This window comes from Oryzias latipes, chromosome 13 (genome assembly GCF_053564925.1).
Source record: "Oryzias latipes strain Hd-rR chromosome 13, Olatipes_Hd-rR_3.1".
In the NCBI taxonomy this organism is placed as follows: Eukaryota; Metazoa; Chordata; class Actinopteri; order Beloniformes; family Adrianichthyidae; genus Oryzias; species Oryzias latipes.
In genome coordinates this window covers 2536747-2560808 of record NC_136249.1, presented here as the reverse complement: position 1 = coordinate 2560808, position 24062 = coordinate 2536747, and the positions used below count along the sequence as shown (strand labels likewise).

Sequence of the window (24062 nt, the reverse complement as noted above, 5' to 3'; positions counted from 1 at the left end):
GATAACAACACAACTGAGCTGGGAGTCCACAATAACCCTCTGTTTTTGGCAAGTGTGTGCGCATGTTTGCATGTGTATTAGCGTGCCGCGGAGGACGGTCCCGTGCCCTGCACAAACACTGCCCTTGTGTTGTCCTTGCACTGCCAGCTTGGCCTCACACAGCCACGCACACAGAAGCGCAAAAGAAGCACAAAATGGGGGCTGTGAGGGAGCCATGCAGTCACATGGTGCTGGTCATATTTGGCTTTGGGGGTGTGGAGCCTTGGGGCAGTTTACTCGCACCTTCAGAGGCTTACACCCACAACCACCAGGGCAATATGCAGTGGTTCGGCAAGTTGTGTTGTTAGTTAAAGAAAAACAGTAGTAGACCCCCCACCCCCAAAAAAAACAAAGACTAGGATCTTTTCAGGCACAGAAACTGAGCAGCCAAACAACAGCAGATGTATGTCGTACACTCTCAAAGACTGCAGACACCAGAAACTCCTTTTCTTTTAGTTTTAATAAAGAAACTTCTAATATTAAGGTCTCTAAATCAAAAAAGAAACTTCAATGTTTGCAAAAGCTAACTCCATGACAGCAGGAAATGAAGCTTCAAAGTCAAATCCTTAAAAGCTTCTTTTGATTAACATTTTTATGACTTATAAAAAGATTAGGTGATTTGTTCAGATTAAACACTTCTATACAAGACCTAATGTCACAAAAACCTTCAAAAGGACCAGGTTTGATCAGTTCGCAGTAACTTCCTTGTTTTGTCCCTTCAAAAACCAATTTGAATGGTCAAAGTCCAGAGATCTTAGCTCCACCTTCCTTTGCCCGAGTCTCCAGATATCATGGAAGAAACACAAACTGACTGCAGGTGGTTTGGGAAGATCTTCCTGTTTTTTATTTAAGCTGAAAGCTCCAACAGCTGTGCCATTGGGATGACATAAGGCTTAGTTTTTGTTCCGTTGGACACAGTTCTTTTCTAAATCCAGTATGTGCATGTGCGCGTGTGTGTGTTGTTTTCGGAAACTCTGACAAAGAGGAAACAATGAGCAGATGAAGAAATATGTTGTGGAGTTTAACAGCCAGTCGATGCTCACAGCATCCAAACAGGTTTTACTACGGTCTTGTTTGGTGCTTTCCTCTTCAGATGAGCTGTTCCAGGTGCCATTTGTCGCTCAGTCGGATACGGCTGGGAGGAAGTTGATACAAGTTTGTCTTGCTGGTAATATTCTTGGCTGTGAAGTTGGCTTAGTCAACGGGGATTTTGTGTAACTTCCTCAGTCAGCTGACGCAAATGATGAATCTAACTGTACGATAAAGTTGAACTGACGTTACTGGACTTTGCTATTCTTTTCAATTTTAAAATTTATTTTTGTCTTTAGTCTTTTAGACTTTATTATTTTATTAGCAAAATAACTTTTAAGATATTTACTTTAAAGTATTGGCTCACCTGCCTTGACCCACATGTGAACTGAAGTTCCGTCCCATTGTTAACCCACACAGTTCAATATGAGCCGGGTCCACCGTTTGCAGCGATTACAGCTCAACTCTTCCAGAAAGGCTGTCCACGAGGTTGAGGAGAGTTTCTAGGACCCTTCTTCCAGAAGGTCATTGGTGAGGTCACTCACTGATGTTGGAGGAGAAGGCCTGGCTCTCAGTCTCTGCTCTAATTCATCTCAAAGGTGTTCTATGGGGTTCAGGTCAGGACTCTGTGGAGGCCAGTCCAGTTCATCACTCCAGACTCTGTCCTCCATGTCTTCATGGACCTTGCTTTGGTCACTGGTGCACAGTCATGTTGGAAGAGGAAGGACCCGCTCCAAACTGTTCCTACAAGGTTGGGAGCATAGAATAGTCCAAAATGTTTTGGTATCCTGAACCATTCAGAGTTCCTTTCACTGGAACTAAGGGGCCAAGTCCTGAAAAACAAGCCCACACCATAATTCCTCCTCCACCAAATCTCACAGTCGGCACAATGCCGTCCAAAATGTACCGCTGTCCTGGCAACCTCCAAACCCAGACTCGTCCATCAGATTGTCAGATGAAATAGTGTGATTTATCTCTCCAGAGAAGGCGTCTCCACTGCTCTAGAGTCCAGTGGCGGCGTGCTTTACACCACTGCATCAAAGCACTTGGTGATGTGTGTCTTGGATGCAGCATCTCGGCCATGGAAACCCGTTCCATGAAGCTCTCTGCATGCTGGACTTGGGCTAATCTGAAGGTCACATGACGTCTGGAGCTCTGCAGCAACTGACTGAGCAGGAAGTCGGGGACCTCTTTGTGCTTCAGCATCCAATGACCCCTCTCCATCAGGTTACGTGGTCTACCACTTGGAGTCTGAGTTGCTGTTGTTCCCAAACTCTTCCATTTAGTTCTGATAGAGCTGACAGCTGACTGTGGAAGATTTAGGAGAGAGGACATTTCACCACTAGATCTGCTGCACAGGTGGCGTCCTCTGACAGTTCCACGCTGGAACTCACTGAGAGCAGCCCATTCTTTCACAAATGTTTGTAAAAACAGTCTGCATGCCTGAGGGCTTTAATTGATACATCTGTGGCCATTAGCACACCTGATTCTAATCATTTGGATGGGAGAGCCAGTACTTTTAGTAATATGGTGCATTTCCATTCAAACGCTCAATTCATGAGATTAACCTCCAGGAAAAAAAGTGTTTCCAAAAACCTGACAACTGTAGTGCAAGGCTACTTTAGTGCAGAGCAGCATAAACAAATTACCAGAGAAAGCAGCTTTAAGTCACGAGCATGAGAACTGCTACAGATTCTTCAAACGCAGAAAATCTGAAAATACATGTCTAAACAATGACTTGGCTGTCAGACAAAGCTTCTGTAGGACTGCAACCTCGACATGAATCAAAAAGCAGAAGAAAGAATAAAAATAAAACTGACGAAAATAACCTGGAGCAGCTGCGTCTGTAGCTGAGATGGCTCATTCACACTTGAACACACGCAGCAGATTTTTCACTAATGGTATCACAGCATCTTCCAGTGCTGCCGTTTATTCCCTGTATGGACAAAGAGACTCAGACTGACACAGAGAGACACACTGAAACCAGCAAGAAGAAATTCACCACCTCAGTTCATGTAAGTAACTAGTGTGCTCAGAAAATTGGGAAACAATGAAAAGAAAAAGATGGCATCCATCTTTTCAGATTTTAAATTCATTCATCAGTTTAACATCTGATTAAAGGCACAATGCTCTGCCAAGTTTTAGCTGGGCTAAAAAGCACACAAACCAAAAGCTAAATCCACAACAGGCAACAACCGCACAGATATGTACATTTTCTTTCTGTGAACATGAAGTATAACCAGACCGTGAAGTGACCGTCTTTGCTCTTGACTAAAGCTATTGAACTGCAGCAGTAAGTGTTCTATTGTCCAGATAAAAACACAGACTCGTCTCATTTTAAGGACTGATACCTGTGAGCACTAGGAGGATAATACCAGCCAAACACCCTCTCAAGAATGAGCTCATGGGTAGGGTTTCCTAGGATTGTGTTAGTGAAAGCATTATGACAGACTGCTGTAAGTTAATGTTCACAAGAAAAGAGAACGCCCAAGGTCACTTTTGAGGGGGGAAAATAAAAGGAATGTCACTTTCATTTTGGTTTTCTTATAAAAGCAGTCCTTTATTGCCCCTTCAGTTGCCTTGGCCCGGTTGGGATAATGCTCTAGCATTGAAGGAGAGAGGAAAACATAAATAGCATACCTAATTGGATCAAGCTATTTTTCCACATCTGAGTGGGAGTGAAGAAAGGGGAAGAGCGGAGTGCAGGTGGGAGGCATGTGTACTGATTATTGTTCATTATTGGCCACCTGCACTGCCTGAGAATACAACGTGTGGTTATTTCCCATTGTCCATCCCCATCAGCTAGGGGGTGGGGGGGGTTGTGTGTAGGTCTGGGGAGGGGGCTCTATTTTCATTTCTGTGCTCTTTTTTATACTATTTATTTTTGTTATAATATAAAGCACTTTGTGTTGTGTTTTATAGGAAAGCACTATATAAATAAAGTTTGATTTGATTTGATTTGACATTATGCTGAGAGCAAAGCTGATGCTTTTGTTTGTTAGAAACAGGCTCAAGGAAAATATGAAAACCTACTTAGATTATTTTAATTTGAAGATAACATAAGGGGGGGGGGTAAATATAACACAAGATTATTATTTAAAATATCTTTTAAATACCTACTTGTTAGGGAGAAGTTTTTGAAATGACGTGGCGTACTTAGGTTTTAGTGCTCTGCAGCTTACAGTGCTAAATGTTAGCTTGGTCAATGCAGTGTTCACTTTTCTAAATGGAATCCATGATTATCCTTTCATCATCTTTAGCCCCAGTGTTTACATTCTTTCCACTACCGTAACTCTTCAATGCCGATACACAACACTACGCAGCAGCAAATGCAATCCGCGTGAATCAGCCGATTCTGTCGCGGAGAGGAGGAGCTTTGTGCCAAAATGGAACACTTTGCATAATTAATGTGTCACATAGCGATGCAAAGCCAATTTACGTTGATCGCGTTAACGGTCAAAGAGGTAGAGTGTGTCAAGGAGCAGATGTTATTTAGGTGACACCGGAAGCATCTCTGGGGTTACAGGTTTAAAATCAAACGCGGCTACAGTTTGTCGATGGCCCAACTTAAATCTTCAGTAGAATAAGGCTTTTTTTTTTTGACACAATGGTCTTTCCAGGCATGTAAAAAACTACATAAAAAGGTAAATAAACTGACATGAAGTTAAAGTCTGTGACCGGCATTGATTGTCAATATGGTCAAATGACAACAAGATCAAAGTGACTTAAGTCTGCTCCTAGTATTCTTATTTAACACGATTTGTATGTCTTAATGGTACAACAAATGTAGTGTCACATCTAAAACATCAAAGAGGTTTTCTTCTTTAAATGAAGATTTATAGTGCGAAAGAAACTGATATAGAGACACTAACTACAGGGTAGGACTTCACCCAACAAAATGAAAATTAGTTCACCGTTAATTAATACAATTCTGTTTTTGACCTTGTGCTCATGGGTCTAAATGGTAGTTAAAAAAAATGCACACAACGTTTGTGTGACGCACACCTTCGTCAGCAGTTGTGCCCATCTTATATTTAGTCTTTCTCTCCACTATTGTTTACCAGGTATAAACAATGGGGATTACACCAAAAACGCTTTGATGTAGTCTGGTGGTCACTTATAAAGGCCTTTTTTAAAATCCAGTTAAGATCATTTAGCCTTATTGAAATAATGGCGTCTGAATTGGACTTTAACAACTTTTATTGCTTTTTGTGTGGCTCCTTGAGAAACCATTGGTGGAGAACAGTCTATTTAAAACAGATTAAATTGAGTTGAAATGAGGTCATCAAAATCCATGAGGTGTCGACTGGAATGCTGCAACACTTAGGTCTGATTCAAAAGTAAAGTATGTTGGTTTTCCCAGAATCCCCGCCTGTCAGCATGATGTCCACCCTCCCTACTGCCAGCAGAGTCCAAGCTAATTACTCAAAAACTTTCACACACACTCGCACAACAGGATCACAGGTAAAACAGGTCAAATGATTGCAAGAAACGGCGAGCACAAACACATGGAGGTTTACCTGCTGTTCCCCAAAGCTTCTTATTTCCAGTTTCGCTGCTCCTCATAAGGGCCACGCAAGAAGCATCTGGGACACTGCATCTGATGGAGGACAAACCACATCCACGAGTGACTCTACAGATCACACAAAACAATTCAAAGGTTTCCAGAACATGTTCTCTTACAACAGAATAGTGCAGGATTAAATGCTAGTCTATAACAGCGAGAAGAAAAGAACAAGGGGACTTCTGTGAAGGAGGAAATGCGAGCTGAACTCAAAAATGCACACCTGATTAGCAGCAGCCCACCACTGGTGATAAGAGCACAGAATTTTAGAAGACCATTTTATCTCTTCTTCCTGAAACTATTTTCAGGAACACGTCATCTTTCATCCCAAACAAGACTGCACAGAAGAAACTTCTGCAAGTCAAGTTTGTGTTTTCAAACTTTTAAATAAACAGAACACGTTTATTTGTCCGCAGATGGTCGTAGATACCAAAGAAAAAAAGACTTACAATTGGATTTGTGAAAGGATACAAAGTGATTAAAAATATTTGAAAAAGATGATAAACTGGTAAACAAGGTGGAAGTCACATCTAAAAGGCCCTAAAGCAGACTGAATTATGTGAAAGTTGTTTTTTGGGAAATCAGAAGAACCATACTTTTGTAAGTACGGTACATGATTAACTGTTTTTTGTTTAACATTTCATGAATTACCTCATTTAAGATTCAACCATGAGAAGTATTATCGTGTTACTAGTGTGTGACTTGATGGCGAGGACATTTTTCTAAAGATACAAGATCCTCTGACTGCTGCCTCAAGGCTAATTTCAAAGTAAAAGACTTTAAACCAGGTTTCTAGGAAAATCCCAGGAATGTTGGAGTCAAACATTCCCCCAGTGTGGAATTTTTTAATGGGCTCTTCTCATTTGTCTTAATTGTGTTATGCGTCTTTTTATACTTATTCCTTGAGGCCCCAAAAATACATTACAAAGTTCCATCTTTAAAGGTGCCCTAGTGATTTTTGATGACTTCTGGTGACTTTTTTCAGAGCAGGAGCCAAAGTTTTCTTTTTTAATGTTTTCTATTATTGCAGATGAGACTTTTGTGGCAGGGAAGATATTTGTGAGGCCATGCCCCCAAAAGACAGGTAGGGGTGTTGCATCAACATGTGTGGAGAAGAGGAAGAGACAAATTGAGAAATGAGGGTTATAAAAATGTCTACAAATGTTCTCGTGGATCACATCAAAGTTAGGCTCCGCCCCAAAGCAAACTATTAATGAGACTGAAGTAAATCTTAAAGATGTTGCTGCAATGCTTTCCACACGCAAAGCTCTTCCACAGACATGTATATAATAGATGTAAAATCTCTGACATCACCAAAATGATTCTGAACTGCAAAAATCCTGAAGTGCGGCAGGCTCCGCCCACCTCAAGAACAGAGTAAGATGATAGCTCTGTTTTTACCCCCCAAGTCCAGTCAAATTAACGCGCCGCTATCAAAACAGTTGAACACAGTTGTCATGAATCTAAAAATTAAGCAATCTTAACCTGGGAATCAACTGAGTATCAGAACTTTTTATTGCCAGTGGTCATCTGAGGAAGTGCAACATTTGTTCCTTCTGGTTGGATTAAATGCAAAAATTGAAGGGGGGGGTCTTTGTCCTGGTAACTTTTTTTTTTTTTAAATCTCCGTTTTCAATGCACTTTTGCTCGCTGCTACTAATGGAATGGCTCTAGAGCCGACAAACACTCATCTCCAGACCTGGGTTTGGGCTTTCTGCTAAACAACAGGGCAGCTGATATAGCGTTCACCATCACATCGAGTAGCTGGCTCTCCGGGCTTCATAAAGCAACAGAAGTGGAGATGAAGACAATGCCTCGGGCACAAAAGTGGTGAGTAGGTTGGTTTAATATAATCCACATAAAACCTCTCCTAATGTAGAGAGAAAAATGGTAATAATTGTGCAATTCAGATCTAGTGCTGTGCATTACCTTCCATTCAACTCTAGGCAGATTCCTTCCACTTACCTACCGGCTCCCGAGGTTACTGGAAATCTTTAATGGACCATGAATTAGAATGAGAATACCTTCATTATTCCTGTAATGGGGAAATTGCCTTGCTGGAACAGATACAGAAAAAAACTACCGCCACTTAGAAATGCCAAAGATTCACTTCCTGAAGAGGCTATGACAAAATACCTACCAATGAATGCCAACCAGTGGAGAACTAGTAACAATCGTATGAAGAGGATAAAGTAAATATAAAAAATTAATGATTCCGGAGAGGGTTTTAAGCCCCTCTGATGCTGATTTATAGGTTTATTTAACAAGACACTTCAAATAAATTAGAAATCGATTAATTGTTCACAGCAAGCAAAAGTTGAAGCTAAATGAAAACTAATAAAGCAATTCAGATAGACGGCTGAAGAAGGATGCGATCCACGTTTTGAACTATATGAACTAGAGTTCCCATGGCAGAGCATTGGAGCAGTTAAATGGAGCATCACCCCCCTGCATCTCAGAGCTACTATGAAACCAAGATGGGAACTAAGTGATATGGAAAACAAACGCACTACAGACGGAAACCTACACGGGGATGACACACCAAACACACAGTCCGCCTGAGTCCAGTAAACTTCCTGTTTTTCTCCAGTGGTTGGGATGCACTATCTGCCACATCAGGGTGTAACAGATAGGTTTAGTAGAGCAACTATGGCAAAAGTGTGCGACTCAACGATATTTTATGGACAAGCGCAAGAGAATTTCCACTAAAGACTGAAGAATGTTTTCAAAGCAAAGGCTATATTTGTACAGAATATGGTCCTAAAATATTCTCCACACACCATCAAAGCAGAGAAACGCAGAGAGACCAGTTCCAGGAAGCGTGCTATTTAACACTGATAAAATCTCAGCCCACAAACACTTAATGTTTAACCCATCAACTTGACTTCACTCAAAGTATCACATGATACACTGGAAACACAAATGTGTATGGGAGAAAAGAACAGAAAAGTCCTTAACACAAAGGATTCAGTATGAAGGGGCTTGGAGACGACATTTCTGCTGGAGGCCACGTCCAAACTTTGTTGTGCATGTGTTCTTGGGGAAGAACTTCTAAAATGTCAGTGGTAACATCTTCTATCACAGAAAGAAATGATTTAGTTTATAATTCAGGATTTTTGAGGTTCCCCTTTTGGAAGAAGACTGTATATCAGTCTTTAGAGCAGCAGGAGTTGGTCAGAATTTCCCCTCCGAGTTGTGGGCGGGACTGTTGGCGCTAAGAGCTTGGAGTACGGAGCATGTGGCCCGCCCAGCATCTTTTCTACAAAACAATTTAAATAAATGATCAAAAAGCAATTTTGAGCTTGTTTAATTAACATACGTCATCCATCATCAGATAAATGCCACAAAAGCACCTTAAAAACTCTAAAAGCATGATTTCCATCTGAGTGGGTCTTTAAAGTTTCTATTTCCTGACCTGTTGCAACACTCCGGTCACAAAAATAACAGTCATGGGAAAAGTCTTCAGCAAAACGGGGTAAAGGAAATGCAATTACACAACCAACCATGAGTCCTGAATGTTGATTGCCATCACTCCTAAAAGCTGCATGTAGCGTATACATCTTTTTTTTTTTTTTTTTTTTATAATAATGGCATAGATTGTAATCACACAAACATAATCAATGACTGAAAAAAATAGTAGGGAACCCTTAATTTTTTCTACAAGATTCGCTTTAACCTCTGGCATAAAGGTAAGTTGTCTCTGTACTTTAATGACGTGACCTCTAACCTTAAATGCTTTGTGTGTATATATTTTTAGTTCACACATACACTCCAACAACTGAGCTTTCTATGAATGCAGCACTGTAGACCCCTCTTACTTCACAATCAACTCAAAAATATTCACATGCTTCAAAATATGAAATATTACCACACACCCAAAAGGCTGATCTAGTACTAATCTAGCGCATTTACAAAGACAGTGAAAAAAAACCATGAATAAATGAGGAAGACAAAAACACAAACTGAGTGTTTTTGGAAAGGCTTTCACATTGACTTTTAGCTCATAGAAAGATTTGCATTAGTGTCTAAATATAAACACATTGCCAAGGAAAGTGCTCACAAATGCTAAATGTTAGAGATAACCCACATTTAAGGCAGTTCCTGAACATGTCTCACCTTCATTTCCATTGCTGCAAACACACAAACCACAGGAGATAAAATGAAAAAAACGAGAGAAAAGCGACATTGAAGGGAAACACTAAGATGTTTCTGACAAAGTAGAGTTTGATTGATCTTAATAAAGCCTCCATTCCATCCAGCCATCCTCTTAACCCACCTATATCCTGGTTGGGGTCACAGGGTTGCTAGAGCTAGCCCTGGCCACAGTAGGGTGAAAGCGGCGTACACCCTGGACAGGTCGCCAGTCTGTTGCAGTGCACACAATCAGTCCCACACTCACACCTAGGGACACTTTCGAGTGACCAATTAACCTATGAAGCATGTTTTTGGACCGTGGGAGGATGCCGGAGCGCTCAGAGAAAACCCATGCATGCACGGGGAGAACATGCAAACTCCACTCAGAAAGGTTCCAGCTGGGATTTGAACCAGGGCCTTCTCACTGTGACGTGAAGGCGCTAACCACTGTTCCCCTTTTCCTATGATAGATTTAATAGAATTCAGTTATTTTCAAAAAGCAAATGAGGAAATTAGCACCAGCAGCAACTGGCTAAAGACAGATGGAGGAGAACTAGTTGAGTCAAACGAAAACCAGAAATGTAAGGAAAACGTTCACTTGGTTATGGAACTGAAACGGTGAAACAACCAAGACTATTGATAAGTTATTTTTCTGAGGTAGCAGCAACATTGGTAGCTCTCAGCATAATGCAGAGTATGTACACAACTACACTGAGAAAACAAACTACAAGAGAATGAAGTGACAGAAGATTTGCTCATCTACTTGCTGCTGTCTCGATTCTGACTCAAACACCACAGTAAAGGTCTTACTTTGATATGACTTCTCCCCACAGTATAACCACACACACCCTTTCCCTTCCTCCACCCATCCACTGCTTCAGGAATGTAAGGAATGCTCAATCCCTAAAACGACTGCCAGCTTCATCACCAGCCAAGACTTTTACAGCCACTGCCTTCCAAATACACACTGCTCATCTAAAGACATAGACCATCCATGGCCATCATTTAACACTCACATTTGGACTGATTTCCCCCTTAAGACGATGACAGCCCCTAACCCACACAGAGCCAAAGCCAGTGGCCTGGTGGATAAGGCTTTAGCCTGGGCTAGATTATGGGTAAGAATCCACCGTGGGACCATTCCAAAGATTCTTAAAAACAGGACCTAGTGCCTCCATGCTCGTCACTTTGCATCAAGACTTGGATTTAAACCATCAAATGACCTTGTAGCATGGCTGACTCAGGTGGGGAACAAATGGTGGCACTTAAACTTCAGTGTCTCTTTCCCAGAAATAACGGGGTTTTATTTTTATTTCAGAGCGTTGATGGCTCTAGAAAACCCAAATCACATAGAGGGCACTCCTGTGTCATAATGCACTTTATCCTTTGTTGGCTGCCATAATAAAACAGGCCCTTCACATACATGCTGAATGTAATATCAGGAGGTTAAATAAAAAACAAAGTGCTCAAAAAGATAATGTTGTATTGTTTGGACATCACAAGAATGACCTACAGCACCCTAGATAAAGGAGCTTCAAACACTTCATGCATCCACATGCGGTCAACATGCCCTAACAATTGCCCAGGCTTCATCACTGCAGGTGAAAAGACGACTGTCTGGCCATTCCTAGAAACAATACACAACTGCTCGTTAGCACAGTGGGATGTTGATGACCATCCATCACACAAAAAAACTCCCCCGTAGAAGACTTCTGTTGTCAACCAAATTAGGAGTTTCATGTAATCAGTTTTGATAAGAGTATCTTGTGTCTGCATCAAACTTCATCAAACCTCGATTGAATCACTGATGGTTGGCTGGTGAGAGTGAAAAAGGTTAGTGTGAGCATACTGATGCTTCTGTCTGAAGCTGTAAATCAGTTACGTCCCGTCTGCCGGCAGAGCAAAGGTCCAGCCCGGCATACTGTAGCGGAATGTTCAAATGACAACCCATGGCCCTGAAAATGTCAAAATAACGTTCATAGGGGAAAAGAAAGACAAGTTACAAACGAGAGAACAAATGAAAGTGTAGGATCTACAAGACTTTCTAAACTTTTTTTCAGACCCATTTACATGAAAGTGTGTTTTTAACTCTTGTGTCATTCTTCTCATGATGGAGCATGGAAGAAAATTCAGTTAAAAATGCATCCAGGGGCAGCCAGGATTGCTCTGCACCAACGGTCTGGCCCATTTCTCAGAGCCAAATTTCAGATAAACTCCAGCCACTGAAGAATCTATGTCCTAGAAAACAACAGTTTCTTGATTTGGTCTAAAACCAGCATATTCATAATTAAAAGACCACTGGGAACGCTTTAAAAATAGTTTAAAAGATGTTCAGAGGGGGACTTTAAAGCTCTAAAAAAAGCCTTTATAATTGCTAATTTTGCATGACTATTGGTATAGATGGGGGCCATGCTACAGGCTATAACAGAATTTGACTTGAATTTAATGTTTTTCCCAACTCCTCAACAGATGCTATCAAGTGATTTTTCTTTTACTAGTTTTACCTGAAATCCAACTCAGTGTCAATTTAGCCTTCACTTAACAGGAATATACTTAAGAATCATTACAAAAGTATTAATGCTCAAATGTTCAGCAGATTCAACTCTACAGAAAGTACAAAGAAGTACAAGGAAGTAAAGTGATCCAGAAGAATAAAGGTTTGGTTGCATTTTCTTTCCACAGTTGCCATCAGAGATACACATTTTCCTGTAAATGTTTATATTGTGTTTTTCTTAATAGAAGTACATTTGAAATGTGTCAATCAAAGCCCTGCGAGTTCTGCCGCACTTCTGCAATAACGGTCGGTGTGCAAAGACACACTCCAACAACAATCATCTTACTAGTGACTTTTAGCGAGGTATTACGCCGACTGTAATACTGTGCAAATTTACTTAAACATATTTAGAACATTTGGAAAAATATTGTTTCAGAAAATACAACAAAGTTCTACAAACATTTGTTAATGTTAAAAAAAGTGATGATACTTTACATCCACAACTTTGACAATAAAGCATCAAATGTGTGTAAAATGTGAGCTCAGACAGTTAGGCGGGCACTTCAGATTTAAAGGATAAAATTAATCCGTGTCTAAGTGGAATTTCTTGTCATTTTTGGTCTACAAGAAACTTCAAAATCCTGATTAATGTTTTTCCGCCTTTAAAAAAGGATTTTTTTCAGATATGTCTTTAACAGACAGACAGCATGGCGAATTCTTGTACATAAAAGTGACCATCTCCATCTGTAATGCAGGTTGAGTGTAAAATCACTTTGACTGGTAGAAAAGACAACTAAAATGTTAGAAAATTGAATATCCAACATTGTGAAAACATGATTTCTGATTAGTCTGCACCAATCCAGAGCACCTGAAACAAAACATAAAAAATCTTCACACATACAAAAAGAACTGTCACACAATACACAACACTCAAAATACAAGAAACAAAAAAGTACACACACAATTAAGAAAAGGTGGTAACAGCACGTTTGACACAATTACAATTATTGTTTACACACTAGTAATAGATGTCTTTACTTAAAAGTGAAATCTTTTTGTTTCACCTTGTCTGGGTCAGATTTTTTTAATTGTTTTCTTTTATTTGAAATATTTAGTTGTTTGTGACAATCCTGCAAATAAATGACAAATTAAAAAACCCAAATGCACTTGGATTTTTATATAAAAGCATCTTGAATATCTTGATTTCAAAGATGTCGTTAGTCTTTTTTTATATAAATAGGCCTCAATGAGAAAATATTTTATATGTGTGTAGAACATTTATATATGTGTGTGTATATGCTTTTAAGTATATCATGTTTTTTAAATATGTTTTGAAGCTATAAAAAAATAAACTATAAGCTTTTATATTTTGTCCTGTTTTTCTTTTTTACTAATTGATCCTAACGGTGCCTCTAAAACGGTGACACGATCCGAACCCTAAGTTTTGTGATCTGTTGCACCCCTACTTTGTAATAATGATTTAAACGTTCATAAAGAATAAATGTCACTGACACTGTGTTCTCCACCTTTGGTTCCAACACTAGAGACTGCACTGAGTTTAGAACCAAAGTGGATAAATCACTACAAAACAGGAGAAAACCTGTCCAGTTTAGATTTTTTTTTTAAATGCTAATGGTTGAAACAGCTGCTCCTGTGTTGCAGTCACTATGGAATGTACCAATGTTACATTCGAATTGGGGAATTCAAGAAAATGTCTCAAGAAGAAAAGATCATGCGAGTACTGTTGCTTACAGCAGAAGTGATCGTCCCCATCTGTTGTAAAATCACTTGAAGTGTTAGTTCTCCTTTCTGAATTGTACTCACTGCTCAGTTTGCTCCCATGTAAATATGCAGTATTCATTTAAAATATATATATAGTTTTTCATACTGAATACTTAAAAACAATAAAAGCATGAAAGTTTTGGAATTCCAAATGTGAAAGCGATCCACATAATCCTGATCAGCATGTGTAGCCTTTATTAACCAAGACGCTGCCTGTCTAAAGCATTTAAACATCCATGAAATCTTTCATCTCAATAAATCTTTGGTTCTATTGGATTTCATCCTAAATAGGAGCCAGTTCTCTTCTGTTAGGCTATTTTTAATGCAGATAAGAAATGTTGGTTGTTGTCGCCGCTGACCCCTACAGACACACGCTCTTTGACCTACCATGACTCTTTGACCAATCACGCGACCAAAAGCTGCTTTCCTCCACAACCCAATCCGCTGATTTAGGTTGATTTTGTAAACACTTCACTACTGTAATGGGTTGCACATCAGCGCAAAGCTGCTTTTCACCCCTTTAGAATCTAATAACAGTATGTGAATTACATCAAAAGACAAAAAAATGTCTTTTTTGCTTTGACCTAGGTCTAAATTACAAATAAAGAAGCAAATTCAAAATCCCTGCAAACATTTTGATCAAAAATAAATCTGTCCAACTGCATTTTTGAGATGCTGAGTGAGGTGTCAATCAACTGTCTACAGTGATGGCTTGACTTAGGGACAACACTGTACCAGAGCATCTCAGTCATGCGGGACGAGTCTGCAGGTCCTACAAATGCCAATGACAGGATGGTTTCTGCAAGTGACTCTCTTCTTCACTCTCCACATGCTTGAAACAAGTTGAGTTCTGTTTGGAGGAAGCATGATTAACTCTTCAGAGTGGTAGATGTCTGTGGAGGGGTTTCAGGCGTTGGCTGTAAAAATTAAGTAGATGCATTCGTCCCTACTCAAAGGTTTGGCTGCATGAAAATGCAGAGTCCTGAATATTTTTGCGCTGCTTCTCTAGCTTCCCTCTGTTCATATCCTCGTCGTCTTCACATTCCTTGGCAGGTCTCAGCCTGCAGTGGAACAAAAATCCGATGGGACGCTCTCTGCTCTGTCAGTCAGTCAGCTGCATTCCCCGCTGTGGTAAAATTCCATTCTTGTATTCCTCATGTATTTATCTGATCAGTACAGTTACAGCACAGACGTTTGTGCAAAGCACATTTGTTTGTAAAAGCTGGTGGCGCAGTTGGTAAAAAAGAAAAACACAGTGCACACATCTAACCACACTTTTTCTGCCTCTACCTAAACACACACAAACACACACACACTGTGTTTTCCCCTTTGATGAACAATTACCTCTGTTGGAATGAAAAGGGATTTGCTGTCTCTGTTACATGCTGTTCTCCAGGAGGATGTTATGCAAGTCTTCTGCAACCAAAAGTGCTTACTTTGAAAGTCAAACAGCAGGAGGTGTGAGCGAGTAGGAGAGACGGGGCAAAGAGAGAAAAGGAAGACGATACTGCAGACAGTTGCAACACACAGGACTTTTTCTTAACACAAAGACAACAGAACCGGCATTTGAGTCCAAACAAATATCCTTAAAAAGATGTTGATGGTTTTTTGAAAACAAGCTACTTCCACAAACAGATAGGAGGACCACAAATGATCGGAATCTTCTTTACGGTTGGTTTTGGGAGAAGAACCATTGACAACTGGACCAAGTGAGTGTGACATCATCACTTCTGGCTCCAACCAAATGAAACTAATTCAGTCGCCAGTTATTTGCAATACGGACGCCGCAACGACATGGCCAACCATCTTCAGTAAGTACTGAGTGGTCTGAGTCAGTCGGTTACTTTGGCAACCAGACTCGCCAATCAGGAGTGAGCTTGTTGGAGGTCTACACCCCTACCACTAGAAAGCAGCCTTGGGAGAATTTCAAACATTTCAAAAGTTCGACGTGAGACCACATGCTTTTACTGAGGCATCTGATTGGTCAACTCATAACTTGAATAACTTGCAATAAAAAAAATGTCATAAAGAAATTAGGATTAGCAAGGAGAAGGTATCAGAGCAAGAAAGGTTCTTCTGACCATAGACTCAATGTGCAGGACAAAAAAACAAAAGGCAAATCTGAAACACATAGAAAGTGCTGATAAAACTATAGCTTACAGGGTTGATTACCACTGAAAAAGAAACATCCAGCTGGGAAGGATTCTTTTCCAAACTGATTCTCCCATTTCCACCTTTTTAGATGTATTAACTGTCTTATTTTGAAACTTGTTTTCCTATTTATTTACATTTCTATCTTCCTGTATGGCATGCTCAAGATTCTTTAAAACTCAAACTAAATGCCAAAAATTTGCCTAGAAAAATGAAAACGCTAAAGTACTTTGGTGGCAGGTCTACACTACCTGGTTTCCCTGGTGCCTACAAAATAATGACTCAGAAAGAAGAAAATCCATTATGTTTGGTTGTCACAAAGTTAAGTTTACAATCAAAAATGAGCACTGCCTTACACTCCACATCCTGGGACTAAACTTGTCTGTATTGCATAACAACAACAACAAAAAGACGTCTAAGACTTCTAAGCCGACATCTCACAAAGGTTTCCCTTTCTGCTAGTGTGGAATCATGTTTCAAGCAGCTCCCTGCACTGATGGCTTTTAATACGCTCTGAAAATATTATTGATCAGACAACAAACACATGCAGGATGTAAAGCTAGAGTGGCAATATTAGTAGAATGCATGTTTTTCCCTTCACCTGATTTGAACTATGTATTAATGAGACTATTAGACTACTGTTTGTAGAGTTGGGGCCTATCCTCCTCTGTCCCCACTCGACCCAAAGATGATTTCATCTGCAGTCCACAAAAAATGAATCAATCCACAATCAAATCTTTGCTAAGAAAACTTTTCACATTACTAAGGGATTATGCAACCCACTTCTTTAGAAAACAGACGTCAACTGGCTGATAAAGGTCACTCACTTACGGTCCTGCTTTCATTCGCACACAGTTTCTCTGAGAGGCCAGTTTTGGGACTAAATGTGGCTTGTAGAAAATAGCTACATTGTTGGTGGATGTGTGCTGAGTGACGTCAGTTCTCCTTATCAGTGCTCTCCAAGTCTACCTCGGAGTGGACCTGACATCTCTGCACAGGCTCGCCCATTCAGAACTTGATTAGAATGACATTAATAAAAAATAGAGACCGTTTCATCAACACAAAACCAATATAGACATGTGTAGCCATACATTGGTCCCTCACTATATCACGGATCACCTTTCACAGTCTCGCCGTTTCATGGATATGTTAATTTGTGTGTTTTTGTGTTGTTTTTTTGTCTTCTTCTTTTACAGCACATTGTTTCTGAGTGTTCTCCTTCCTGATTGGGTGTACGGGGTGTGAAACCAGAGCTCCATAGCTGTCTAAAAAAAAGAATAAAAGTGAATAAGGTGTGTAGTGAGGAGTTTTACAGCCTTGAAACAGCTGTGATCCTCCTTTGCTGATTTCCCCTATCATACATTATTTTCAAAACATAACTCCAGCGATGAACAAGGGAACACTGTCCTGCTAAATTAATGAGGAACTTTATTTTCTGTCTGCAGTTGTGTGCTATATTCAGCTGCAGCTGAAGAACGTCAGATACTGCAGAACTAGACAATAAAATTAGAGAATACCAAATTAGATGAAAGCAAAGCTTACTTTTAGCTGTTTAGACAGAACATAGGATATCCCATATCAAATTTTAATACTTTTTGTAAGTAGTGATAAAACTTGTACAAGTATTAGCCAAGTGTCAACTGTTGTTCCTGTGCTGAGGTCGTCACAGACTCCACCTCCTTGAAGAGGCAACAGATAGAAAGTAAACTGATCAAAGTTTTGCTCTTAATGAGATCTATGATGAGTGGGAGGAACTAATGTGGCTTACTGAACAGAAACATGCAAGCACTTACAAAATCAACCACCATTTCCTTGTATACAGACCATGTGAATTTATATAAAAGAACAGGGACAGTATGACTCGCCGCAACCTGAACTGAACCCGATTAGAAAAACCTACTGTTTACATCAAATCAACTGGAAAATTATATCATCAGGAATAGGGCTGCACGATATGAGGAAAACTCGCGATATTGGTGATTAATATTGCGATAACGATATAATTTGCGGTATATAAACAAATAGCAAAACAACCAAAAACATCATTTCCATTTCACTGCAACAGTATAAAAATTATACTCCAAATGACCCTTGTCGACGTAGGAGGCAAACATCAAACATAAAAGGGCTCATCTGATTGGTCAACAACGTAAACGGGTCCTTCCGATTGGTTAAATGCATAAAGGGATTTATTTCATTTGTTCAATATTTCAAGCTGAGTTTGTTTTAGCACATTTAAGGTAACCATTTATTGCGATTTTCGCCGTCTTTTGCGGTATGCATATTATTGTACAGCGATAAATTTGCGGTATATTGTGCAGGCCTAATCAGGAATCACTGTTTTGAGAATGTAACAGCAGAACGAAAGATGCCGCTCGGCAGGAGACCACCTTAAATACAAAAAAGAGAACAGATTATGGGTAAAAATGTGAAGAAACTAAAGCTTCCAATGAACAGATGACGTTGCAGAAAAGGGATGAGAGGATGGAAAGAACCAGAGGAAGGAAGAAAACAAGCAGAGCATAGCTTATGATCAGTCAAACGAGCTAAACGCAATTTCTGGCCCTTGCATGCATATCCATTAACATAGCTGAGTTACTGGTGTTTCATTATTATGTGACTCGTGATGAACAAACAAGAACCTATCTGAACCTTCAGTTAGTTTTTTAGAATAGTCAGGACTTTGAAGAACAGATGGGGAGAGCAGGGCTGTGAGGGTTTTCCAGTACATCTAATAACATACAGTCTCTGCACTTGAAGGATAAACTAAACCACGGTGCAGGTTAATCCACCCATTTGTGTCCCGATCATGGATTATCCCATCAGGCTGGGCTCCGGTACATCTGATACAGTGACCAGCAGCACGGGGGTGCCACAGGGGGGATAATTGGGCACTCTACTATACCCCCTAAAGTAGGGGTCTTTCCCTCTAACATGATTCACATCTAAATACACAAGAGATCCAACTCACTCTATGGTGATACAGTAAAGTCCAATTCTTTGAATGATGAATACGATCTAAATGCGTATTATTGATTTGGCATTTCAAAGCATAAATAGAGAAACTCTTTCTTTTTACTGGCAACCCAAACAAAATGTCTGACATCACAGCTTCAAACATTTTGGGTCTTTTAGACTTTTGTTCTTGTGGTTGTTTGGAGAAAAAAAAAGGCTTATAATTGGTTTAGTGCACACATCTCTCTCTGTGGTTTACCTTCAGCCAATTGTAATTGACGCGACTTGGTAGAAGCAAGTTCGTGATTGGATGTTTTTATGCATGACATGTACATAGAAAGACACAGAGAGCACGACAGGAAGACAAACTGACATAGTTACCAAAAGAATGATTTACTTCTCGATGAATTTTATACCTTTTTACTAATGTTATCTTGTTCATATCTGTGGTTTTCAACCGATACTAATGTGACCCTCAGTGCTCGGTTAATTTTTCGATACATCTTTGTATCTTTTCATCCCCACCCTAAACAGCATCAAACTCTGTCCTGTGAAGAAGCTCAACTATTGTTGCTGCATGAAGGCGGAGTATCAGACCACTTTGAAGGACGCCACCCCTAGAAGTCATCTCAACCTACTCCAGCTAAAATCCCCCGAGAGACACAGATACAAGTATCTCAACCTGCTGGTTAAAGACAACCTGGACTGGTCAGTGAACACTGATCATGTCTACAAAAAACAAAAACAGTAGAGTAAGCTGTACCTCCTGAGGAGGTGAGAATCTTTAAAATGCTGCGGGAACATTTTGAAGATCCTTTATGTGGTTAGACAACTGTAAGAAACGCAGGAATAAATACAAAATTATCCACAAATGAGTATTTTGTGCACAACTTAAAATTAAAATTTTGAATACAACATTTAGTTTTACATTTGACGTGACTGTTTTGAATATGATTCGTCTTTGTTTTGCAGACGACTTGACTTGTCTTGAATACGAAATTTCCCCTGTTTACAAACTGTTAAAAATACGTCTCGGGGTCACAGGCGTACGCATCGAATCCCGAAACATTGATTGAACCGAGTGAGCATGCACTCTGATCCTCATTTATTAAACTAAAACACAACTAGACGTTTTAGAGTGGGATCGATCCCCTGGAAGGGAAATTATCTCAATACCATAGCCCTGTTAAATAAAAAAAAAAAACAGATTATAGCAGCCGTGTCCTGCCACATTTTTTGTTGCCAGCTGAGAGAAGCTGATCAAATAGACAATGCCCCGGGCCCGGCAGAGCAGCAGACATCCCTCTTATTAGGTGTAAAAAAAAAAAAAAAAGTCCATGTTCACCAAAAAAAGGGATCATAATAAGAGAATGATAAAACTAAAACCCCTGAGCAGGCAGCAGATAGTAGAAAGATCATTTCCCTGTTATTCAATTCAAGTTTATTTATACAGCCCAATATAACAACAATACAACAATACAACAACAGTCGTCTTAGTGGGCCTCAGACCGGTAACTGTATAATAAACATGAAATCAGAGAGAACATGAACTCGATTGGTAATGGCTAAACTATTATGGGGTCATTCTAATAAGTTCTGTCCTTTTAGTTTAATATTCATGCGTAAATTTGAACGATCAATGTCTCGGGACTCGATGGAGTTGCCTCTGACCCGGTGACGAACGGGAAATTCCATATTTAAAACAAAGACATGTTAAACATAATACTACATGTTGTCGTCATTTTTCCCCTGCAAAGTTGTCCACAGATTATTAATTTGTGCACAACGTTGTCTTTCTGTCTTTTAGACAGACTCCATGACGTTCCATCAGTGCTTCCTCAAGACTGAACCGACCCATCGGTGAGACCTTCTGTGTGACGGAGAGGACGGGACGGTGTGGTGTTGTGATGCACGACTGCCTTCTGTAACAAACTGTGAGAGCTGACACCTACAACAGGAGGGGGTGGAGAGGCAGGGGAGCTAATCCAGAGAAAAGATGTGTGTGACCATCCACAGACACACCGAGGAGGCATTTCCTTTGCCATCAGCTCTGTAACAGCTCTGTGAATGGGAGGCTGTGTCACTTCATGTAGTCACAGTGTTGCCATGCCTCCTTTTCATTTCTTGTCCTAATTCTGTGTAAAAGTGGGTAACTTGGTAAAAAAGCATACATACTTATTTGTCATGCTTGTGTAACGGTGATGCTCTGAGAAATTTCAAGTTTCCGTCCAGATTATTGGATGGATCAATCAGACAAACCACAAATGTTGTTGGTGTGCTAAATCCATCATCTGAGCACAAACCTTAATGAGGCATCCAGAACAGGAAAGTCAGCATTGAGTGCTGTCACAGAGTTGAAGCATGCATTGACATATTTACGGTACAAACAGCTTTGGTTTTATTTCCAAATCACGTGGTTCCTTTATAGATCAAAAGAACTTAAAATCTCAGTTGTAATGACTTAGAATTATTGATGCAACTGTTTGAATAAGATGTCATTTCCCCTTAAAAGTCCAGTTTTAATGCACGGCACATCCTCATTCTATCATTTCTGCATGAACCTACAGAGAACAATGCAGTCTGATCACTGTAGAGTCATTCAGAGGTAAAGCTCGTAAAGAATAGAAGTGCTTTTACATGTATAGATGTCTTTTTCTTTATTGGATTCTACAACAATCTTTTCATGTTTATTATCAATGATAAAAGGAGAAAAAGAATGAACTTACACCAAAGTCTTATGGGTAGAAAATACCATATTTAACTTTCTTTCCCTTTTGAATTTACTGCAGAGGGAGGGTCTGTTTTAACAAGCTCTATTTTATTTTGAAAGGACCGTGTGTTTGCTGCTGCCAAAAGAAATGTTCTGTATAGAAAAATATAACACTAGCATAATTTAAATGTTGGGAAAGTTTAAAAGCCACACTGTGTACATAGATGGCTTCAAAAACATAAATAAGGGGGATTTTTCTGAACCTTCTGAACAGAGAGAAACTGGCCTCTTTCAAAATAAAAGTCAGATCATGTCCACAGCCCAGAAGGAAGAGTAAATGTTTGGTTTCACATCCTCTTCATCTCCTCCGGTTTCGGACCATTTCTCCGCTGCAGAACGGACACTCCGTCACAGCCGAATGACGACACTAGAAACCCGAATATTATAGTCCTAAAGCCGCAGGAATCCAGATGAAAGCCCGTCTCCATGATCCACAGCACTGACAGAGTGACCGACAGCACATTGATCCACCCCGGTGGATGGATGCGGAGTCACTCCGGAACGCTGCATTCCGTTCTGGTGTGAAAGCAGCACCGAACCGAGTCTGCTGTTGACCTGATTTAGGCTGTCTCAGCCAGAAACTACCTGTCCTACAGTTTAGAAGTACTCTGTGTTTGACGAGGCTTCAGAATTCTAAATGAATTGTTGTTAATTAACGCCTCATTAATAGTGTTCTTCTCCTACAGGATGTTGTAATGTTTCAAAGGTTCAACGTGTTGTTAGTTACTTTAGTCATGTATCTTCCATTGTCAAGTTAAAATATTAACCCGCCCCATTGGGGCAATTAACGGACTTTGAGTGACATTCTGGAAGAAAACAACAAGGTGAGGACCTACCTTTCTGTTTCTCCCTGCTGTCAGGTCGCTAAAGAAAGGACGTGACGCCGTAAAAAGTTATTTCTGCTGCGTCTTCATCATGGAGCCGTTCAGTGTCGGAGGTGTCCGCCCTGGGAATAACTCGCAGCTCAACGGCCCTCCGGCAGGCAGGACACAGCTCGCAGGTGAACAAGCACCGGCGCGGGACGCTTCCTGTTTTGCTTCAGGAGACGAACCGCCGCTGTGTCTCCCTCCCTCCCTCCGCTGCCCCCAGTTACCACCGCTGTCGTAAAACTCCGACGCCTGTTGCACGACTCAACATCCGGTCACGGCCTTCAAAATAAAAGCCCTCATTCATGGCTGAATAATAACAATAAACTTATAGGTCTGCGCGTGTTCTTATGTCAATTTAAAACTTCTTTTGACACACCCACACATTTAAAAACAGGAATAACAACTGCTGTTTTTCTCTAAAGAGACCCTAAACACATCAGCAGTACTTCAATTAAACTGTCCAAATCCTACCCTGAACAATGCCCCTCCCAGGGGCTTCTATTGTGAAGAACGCATTCTTATCGCGCTTCCGGAGTTACCTAAAGCAGAACAAGTACGAGACAGTCTAATTTTGAATGTGTGGATGTGATAAATGTGTTGACCCCAAACCTTCTGTACAGAAAAACGACTCTCTACTTCGTTAGTGTGTCTGAATGGACTGAAAAGTCTGCACATTTTAAAAACGGTCTTAAGGAAAAGGACAGATCTTTGGTTCCATCTAGTGATCAGATTGATTACCAGCCCAGTGATTGGACTACGACAGGACACAACCCCTATTATCTGTGATTATGAGTAATAAGAATAAAAACCAATACAGTCATTTGCCAGAGTGTGCTCAAAAATTAAAAGGGAAATATTTGATGACAACAAAAATGGATTTCTATGTGAAGGCTTCTGAGTCATGGAAAGTTTTTTGTTCTATCTCAGAAACAGTGAGGCAAATAAGTATTTGAACTCCCTGTGATTTTGCAAGTCCTCCGACTTTTTCATTTTAGCTGCATGTTCACTGTGAGAGACATCATCAAAAACACCCAGAAATCACATTGTATGTTTTTTTTGAAGTATTTGAACACCTGTCAATCAGCCAGAATTCTGACCCTTAAAGACCTGTTAGTCCCCCTCTAAACAGTGCATGTCCACTCCACTTATGATCCTCAATTAGAAGCACCTGTATGAGGTGGTTTAGCTGCACAAAGACATGTGTCCCCCTATACAAGACTTTTGGTCTTACTTCCACTCGCCATGTTTGGAAGAAGAAGAATGATGAGTACCATC

At 40.2% G+C, this 24062-nt stretch overlaps 1 protein-coding gene and 1 long non-coding RNA gene across 3 annotated transcripts in view; one reads left to right on the top strand and one right to left on the bottom strand.

The window, feature by feature from the left end:
* The window catches only part of pik3cb (phosphatidylinositol-4,5-bisphosphate 3-kinase, catalytic subunit beta), a 66400-nt gene extending 43377 nt beyond the window's left edge, over nt 1-23023 (bottom strand). Inside the window, exons 1-2 of one of the 2 annotated variants that reach the window (XM_011483050.4) lie at nt 22755-23023; nt 5589-5668 (exon numbers count right to left, since the gene is read on the bottom strand). The gene's annotated coding sequence lies outside the window, so the exon portion shown is untranslated. The remainder of the gene's footprint in view (nt 1-5588; nt 5669-22754) is intronic. The other variant, XM_078929358.1, reaches the window with a different exon arrangement.
* LOC110016271 (uncharacterized) lies at nt 15655-19836 on the top strand. The gene is made up of 3 exons (XR_002291595.3): nt 15655-15853; nt 17390-17485; nt 19683-19836. It is a non-coding gene; the product is annotated as an uncharacterized LOC110016271 (long non-coding RNA).
* Nucleotides 23024-24062: the final 1039 nt, after the last annotated feature.